Raw genomic sequence first — 7,500 nt, 5'->3', positions numbered from 1 at the left:
GGAAATAACACATTAAATCCCTTTTAGTTGTGTTTACGTGTGTCTAGGCTGCTTTCTTATTAGTTACGTCTTGCGTAACCGAATTATGGCTTCTGGAAATATACCTCCTCAATGGAGAGAAGTCGTTGTCAGAGGAAATGGAAATTCTTTTTACAGAGCTATTGCTCTTTGGAGGGATGAAATGAGCGATGAGAAACATGAGGAAATCCATAGGTTAAGATCTTGTTTGATTGAGAAAAATCCAACAGTTTTCGAGCCGCTACAATTTTCTACAGACTCTGTAAGAATCTAATCACTTTAATGTAGTAAGATGATTCTGCTCAAGTAAATCATTTCAATCTCCTTCTGCCTCGAGGCAGGTGTTTCAATGCTCCTCTTCCATAGAATACAGCAGTCTCAGTTTCGATGGATTTAGATAACACTGGGAATTCATTTCTGATATGCCCCAGCTGTTACATGTAAGTATGATCGTGGGTGTACTAAAACCTCAAAGACCTGCTCCAATGATCAGACCTACAGAGAACTAGTATATGAAAATGTCGCTCTTTTATTGGACGAAGTCATAGTGGAGCTTGACAAGTTTGCTTAGATCCAGTGACTTTACATGTAGATGGTAGTTTGACAGAAGAAAAGGTTTGTTTACTATGTAGAAAGTTGGTGTGGGACATTCAGAGGTTCTGTAACCTCGTACAAAATTATTTCAACAGACCTTTGTACTCATAGAAACCTTGAATAGGCCACGATTAATAGCTTTTAGCCAACGACAAAACATCATTGTTATTCCTGGTTGAGTAAAATCTAAATAATCCAACTTGGAGAAGAATCTTTTGGTTCTCTGCGTACCTTCGATCATTGTCACAACCCCGCACAGCACAATGATCGCCACTAGGCATATTTCCAATCTTACTTGAATTGCTGAGTTTAGAAATAGTCCAAAAGCCAGCCCATACACACGTAAATACAACTGAAAAGACTTTATTAAGTCATTTCCTCCAAATTTATTCCTAATTTTGCAATACTTTGAGACCGTTTCACAACAAATTTTACGCAAGCAAGGAAGTTAATCAGCAAATTGTGTGTCACATTTCACGGTTATTCAAACAAAAACTTACACTTGCTACGTGTCAAAATTGCCCAAATCGATTTCTGATAAAACTGTGTCGAGAAAAGCGTTGATCTCTCTCCAAAATCGTTTTTTGGACGTCGAATAACTTGTCGTCATACATCACAACAACTTGCAATGTTTTTTCTCACAACAACTTGCAATGTTTGCCCCAAGGCGATCCCAGAACCCTTTGCGTATAAGGCATGGATCCAATGGGCAATTTTCACGATGGCGTCATTTGACTACAACTACCACAAGTCAGTTTGTTTTTCTTTTCATATTTAAATTTTTGTATTCCCAGTGGGGTCAAAATAACAATAGCTCTAATTAACATGAGACAAGCGAAACCTGAAGGATTCTGGAACTTATAGTCAAATGGCGTCATCATACAAATGTCCTACTGACAACTCATTCATTTGATCGCTAGCCTCGATTTCATGTTACGTTTCCACGTGGGTTGATAAATCATGGCGGAGACAAACATAGATGCATTCAAAGATTCCGCATTCGTGGTTGATTGGTTGAAGAGCAAAGGCCTACAGAGAGACTTTTGAGGCTGTCGGTGTACGTTAGATCAGTGGGTTGATCGGATTGGTGGAATTACAAATTGAGAGGCTAAATATTTTGAGCAAGAGCCGATACAAAGTAGATTTGATTTTAGTGGTGTACTATGTTTCGGCTGGCCAAACCAGCCTTCGATCTTCAGGTACAATGAGAGTTTACATTGCATTGCTTCTACGTACATATATATAGTAAATGGATATTGACGTAATACTGGGGAAAATGTGATAAGATATGGTAGTTACAAGAAATTTGAATTCAAATACTGAGTAACGGAAAATACCGGAAGTGACTGTAAATAATAAACTGAAACCTAACACGTTTCTTCGCGGATATTTTGGTTTCTTGGCATCTGTTGGAAAATATTTTTTCGATAGGAATTAATTGCATGTCCTTAGAAATGGTGTGGGGAGAGGAGAGGAAAAGTACTGCGACTGTAATAGGTTTGGATCTGGTGTTAGCGTTATCTTAAGTGCGGCGGTGTTCATTAAAACATAATAGAAGCATAATAGAAGCATAATAGAAGCTACTGAAAAGTTAAAACAGTAATCTGGTAATTTTCCCGGGGGTGGGGGCATTTGATCACCTGAAATGGACCTATGATGAGGCATTTGAACAGCTTTTAGGTCCGGGGAGGGGGGCATTTGAACAAAGATTTCCTAAATATTCAAATGCCCGAGGGGTTGCCCGGGGGCTGGGGGGTATGTTGAAGCTTCAATGTGACTGGTACATTACTCTCGGAAGCGCTACTGCTCATTCATCGTTCAACATGCAAGTCTTACCATTTTATGTTTGTTTGATCATTTTATGCAATCAGATATGCATGAGTTATTTTACCTCGCGAAAGGAAAACCGCTGTACATACGCGGGAGCGGAAAATTCGTAACGCAGGTAGAATCAGATACTTACTGCCCTGGAAAAACTTGACAGTTCCAATGCAGGTTGATGGATTAGTTTTGGGATGTTTCTGGAAAAATTCAACTTTTTTATAGAGAAAGGGTTTGATCAAACGCGGTTAAGAAAAAGCAAATAATGGAAAATTTCTGCGGCCGTTACAGCGATCATTGGCAAATAGATGAAATGATCCGCCAGCTTGGTGAAGTTTGCAAGCAGTTAATAGGCGGAGGATCAATCAAGAGGACCAACAGTCATGGAGTTTGCTCCCCAATTTTATAAACAGTGCCGTGAAAGACTACAATTTGACTAAGGGAAGAGTAGTTATCTCTTCTTCTCGACAAGGGATTCGAAATTCCCATAATAGACCTTTTTTGCAGCCTTGATACGGCGGCCATTTTGATTTCTATTGTTTCGAAAGACATTATGGGATGCTCAGGGGGCAAATTAATATGTATTCTCCCCCTGGGCATCCCATAATAACTATTTGAAACAATAGAAATCAAAATGGCCGCCGTATCTGTAAAAATGTCAATTACACGTTGCACCGCCGACCGGTTGGCTAACCGTCATTTGGCCCTGTTGAGCATCGGGTCGTGCGGGAGGTCGTGAGTTCAATTACGGCCGGACCAACACTCAGAGTCTTTAAATAACTGGAGAGAAGGCGCTGCCTTTCCTTTGTAATTACATCCACAAAGGGCTACGATTTCGAGTCTTCTTGGACAAGGACTATGAAGATCTATATACCGTAGGTCCCATATCACAACCCTTGTTTATAATCTTCCACACACTATTCGAAAAAGAGAAGGGTATGGAGATCCCGGTGTTGTGGTCTGGTCTTAATTCTCCTCCAAATATGTAGCAGGGTTGGTAGCGATGTTTCAAAAAGGCTTATGATGTATGAGGCCTTGCAAGCAAAACCAGTCATAAGTCAAAGAGGACGTTGCTCAGTGCGAGAGCATGTAGATGTACAGGAATATTTGTTTTCCCTGGTGTCAAATTGTGGTCTTCCACGACGCTGTGTATCAAAGTGGGGAGCGAATTCCATTACCTCTGAATCCGTCCTCGCCTGGTAATTAACTCGTTTCAAACCTCACCAGGCTTGGTTGTTTAAGGCGTTTTAACCAATATTCTTTTCACGTTTTTGATTCCTGTACTAGGAGGAATTGATTTATCTTTTGTTGTCGAATGTCATTGATTTGACCCATCACATACCATTAAATTTGATGTTATGCTAAGTGCCTACTTAACAATTATTCCACGAGAGCGCGTTGGATATGAGAGAGACCACTGAGTATTGCCCCCGTAGAAGACTTCTAATCTGGTATCTTTTAAACTTCGAATTCTTTTTCTTTGCTTGATTTCATTGTTGTTTTTGGTTGTTAAAGGCTTTTTCCAATCTTCTTTTCCCGTTTTTTGATTCGTGTACTTGGAGGAATGGCGATGGAATCCCCACGCAGTGCCGTTGCTAAGTGGGTCTTGTGAGCGCTCTGGGCCTGATTTCCACTTCTATGTTTCTTTTCACGATTTATTTTGTTTACATAACCGATTACATATATATTGATTTACAGTCTTTCATCTCCTACCCTCTCTCGGGGAGATGAAAGACTGTAAATTAATATATAAAAGCTTCCCGTTCTCAAGGAAAAATCATCTGTCTATTTGATCAAATACTTTCAGATGTGAGGTTCAATCATCGCGGGCAGAAAAGAATTGCTAAAGCTTACATTGTGAGCAAAGAGTGGTCTAGCGCGCGCTCAGAGAAGAAGAGAGAAAAGTGAGATTTCTCAGTAACCGCCGTACGGGAGTTTGGAAATACTAAAAAGGAATAAAATTGTAATCACGAAGCAGGGCTTAATTTAACATCTCTGGGGCACATTTGTGACTAGGAACAAGGTAAATGTAGCAAACCATCACGTGATCAGAGTTGCTTCGATGGCTCAGTGGGAACTTACTGGCTCCCGGGGCGCGTGGCCCGAGTTCGAGGCACGATGGTTCCGGTTGTATCATACGGGATTCTTATCGAGCGGGAAATCTACTTCCGAAAGTAATGTCGCAAAGCGAAACTCGATTATAGAATTGTGAAACTCGAATGTCGAATCGCTAAAACCAACGATGAAATGTGAAAGGCGCATACAATGCGAAAGACTTAACTGATTAGATTGTAATGTGAAGTGCTAGTTTTTGTACCCCATATGAAACATGTGAGCGTTAGCCTTACTAATGGAAATGGGCCAACACAAGGACAGAGAAAAACTCTGACCAGGGTGGGAATTGAACCCAAGACCTTCGGGTTTGATCACCGCTGCTCTACCGATTGAGATATAAGATCATACCAACCACCACCCTTCCACCCTTTAGAAACTAAAAACTTTTCCCGATATGAAAGCCTGAAAACCTCTCCCAGGGGGTTCCACGAAGGGGTTATGGGAAAAGGATAAATTAAACAATACATTAATTAAGAGAATGTAGGACGTCAAGCTTCGAGTTATAGTTTTCATCCGGCGACAGTTTGTCGGTTTCTACAGAAGTCTTTCCTGACCAGCCGTAAATCCAATAATTTGTTTAGCAGTTTGCCTTCAAAGTCTCCTTACCAACCAAGGCAAATCTTTCCCAACGATTTTCTCACTCTTTCTTCTTCATGTTTCATCTTTCTTTCATACAATCCCGTGCACATCACGTGCGTATGCTCTGTAGGCGACAGAGCATACCGTATATGATTTGATGTGACGTCAAATTCAGCAGCAAAAAGTAATGAGATTTAAATTTCAACATATGATATGTTAAAACATTAGTAACAACGGAATTTTTAAATAAATATCGGTATTACTTGAAGGTCCGACTAGCCTATGGAAAGTTTTCCATAAGTTATCTATAAGTCTGCCATTAATTCATTACAGGTTAAATTAATGTCGCGGTTTTATTTTTTTGATATTTCAGGTTTCGTTTTATGTAAATTACACTTTGTTTGCTGTGGATTCAATGCACTATAGTATCCTGTGAAGAGCAGGTGTTAAAAAATATCACGAGATAAATCTTATTTTTTGGGTGCCAAAATATATGTAAAACCAGAAAAACACTTTTACAGTGCATCTTCTTTTTGCCGGTATGGATCCCTAATTTCGCAATAAATGGAGAATCGTACGCATGTTCTCGGCGAATTGATTTTGGACTGCATGAAATACATCGAGTTTGCAATGAACCGTCGACCTCTAGGAAACCATTGGTGCTTTCATAATGATAATTGTGTATACTGATTGCTATATTTAATATTCAAGAGAGTGAGCGTCAGTAGTAAGGACTTGACCATTGTACAGAAAACAACATCATAATCAAACCGAGCGCATCTTAGCTTCAGTTTGTAATCGTGAAAGGGTATGTACAGATCTTACTTTCTTTCATTGTATCGTAGCTAAAAGAGGTTGCAGGGAGCAAAGCGACAAAGGGAAGCCTGAATGTAATAACTTTTATTAGAAAGTAACAAACAAATACCGACTTTCCGACACGAGAGGAAAGGCTGTAGGCGTGTTTCTCCTATAAAAGGCTTAACTCTAAGTTATGCTTAGTTCTCACAGTCTCTTCTGAATGTGGGCAACCAGTTTTTTTTGTGATTAATTTCATATCGATATCCTTCAATATCAAAACATTTGTCCTTTAAATTCATTTCACTTAATAATGTTGTACGCTTCTGCTGTCATCTGCCATGGCTGCAATAAACAGCTGTCCTTATTAAAAGTAAACTTATAGCCTACTTGTCGAGAATTATTAAAGACACGAATTTTGGTGCAGACAGCTTGAACGTAAGCAAGGCATCCGCAAACAGGCACTGAAAAAAGGTCACGTCAAACAGCTCCGTATCTAGTGTCTTCTAGGTTACATTTTGTCTCGAGGATTTGTTCGTTGCCGCCCGTCTTCCATAAACATTTTACGAATTCAAGTGTCAAACCACCTTCGTAGTAAATTGTTTCAATCTCAAGTTCTTCTTGTTCAGTGTTTTTTCTTGAATCCTTAATTTTGGGAATGATTTTTTCCAGAGAGGTATTACTGTTTTAAACATTAATTTAAAAAGAAAAAGCATTGGGTCACTGATAACGAGAGCTTTTGTAAAATTCATGCGAAATTCCATTTGGGAGGCGTGTGCATGACCCACCTGAATTGACATTTTCAACGCTTTTCACGCTAACACAGCTTCGTTGTAAAAACTATGAAATGTCTTTGTATCAAGGGAGACAAAAGAGTGCTATAGTTTCATTTCCAAGAACCACATTATTGCACTAAAGGTATTTATTGTTTTCTGAACCTAAGGATTGAAAGGACGATGTATTGAAATTTAGAAAAAAATGGTGACCAGTTTTCCATAAATTGAACATTGCGGATTCAAACTACCGTAAAATTTGTGAATGATATAGAATATATTTAATCAGTAGAGGACTTCTTCCGTGTTTAAATAGCCTCATCTAAACACGAGAGGGAGTTGACGAAATTCGAGACAGTTATGTAAACCCAAGACGCAGTAGCGAATTATTCCAACTTTAGATGAGGCTATGTAAACACGAAAAAATTCCTCCATTGCTTTTATAAAATATTTCTCAAAAATAATTCGACAAATGAAGGAAGATGCTATTTTTTCCTTATTTCTTGGTTAGAAAACAGTCCTAAGAAAATACGCGCGCTGATTGGCTAAAAATCGTGTTTCTATAACTCGTTGGAGACACCGAACTAGGACGAGCTGTTGACGTAGCGATGGCGCGAGCAAAGATAATTTACATTTTGATAATTAGAGTTAACAAGCTGTTTTCTTTTTTCTCGTCGCGTTGTTTTCTAAAAGAAATAGAAAACATGTACTTCGTGTTTCTAAATGAAGGTTTGGGAGAACTCGAAAAAGCTGTGGCGGCTCGTGTTCCCACAGCATTTCTCGTTCTCCCAAACTTTCACTCGTG

At 39.2% G+C, this 7,500-nt stretch overlaps 1 long non-coding RNA gene across 1 annotated transcript in view; it reads left to right on the top strand.

Annotated features, from left to right (window-relative positions):
* The first annotated feature begins 5,625 nt into the window (after window positions 1-5,625).
* The window catches only part of LOC138042940 (uncharacterized), a 7,769-nt gene continuing 5,894 nt past the window's right edge, over window positions 5,626-7,500 (top strand). The window contains exon 1 of the long non-coding RNA XR_011131132.1: window positions 5,626-5,935. This is a non-coding gene — a long non-coding RNA (uncharacterized lncRNA). The remainder of the gene's footprint in view (window positions 5,936-7,500) is intronic.

The sequence above is a fragment of the Montipora capricornis genome, chromosome 3, assembly GCF_036669925.1.
Source record: "Montipora capricornis isolate CH-2021 chromosome 3, ASM3666992v2, whole genome shotgun sequence".
NCBI lineage: Eukaryota > Metazoa > Cnidaria > Anthozoa > Scleractinia > Acroporidae > Montipora > Montipora capricornis.
Note: the sequence above shows the minus strand (reverse complement) of the source record. Positions and strands in the feature narration are given on the sequence as shown.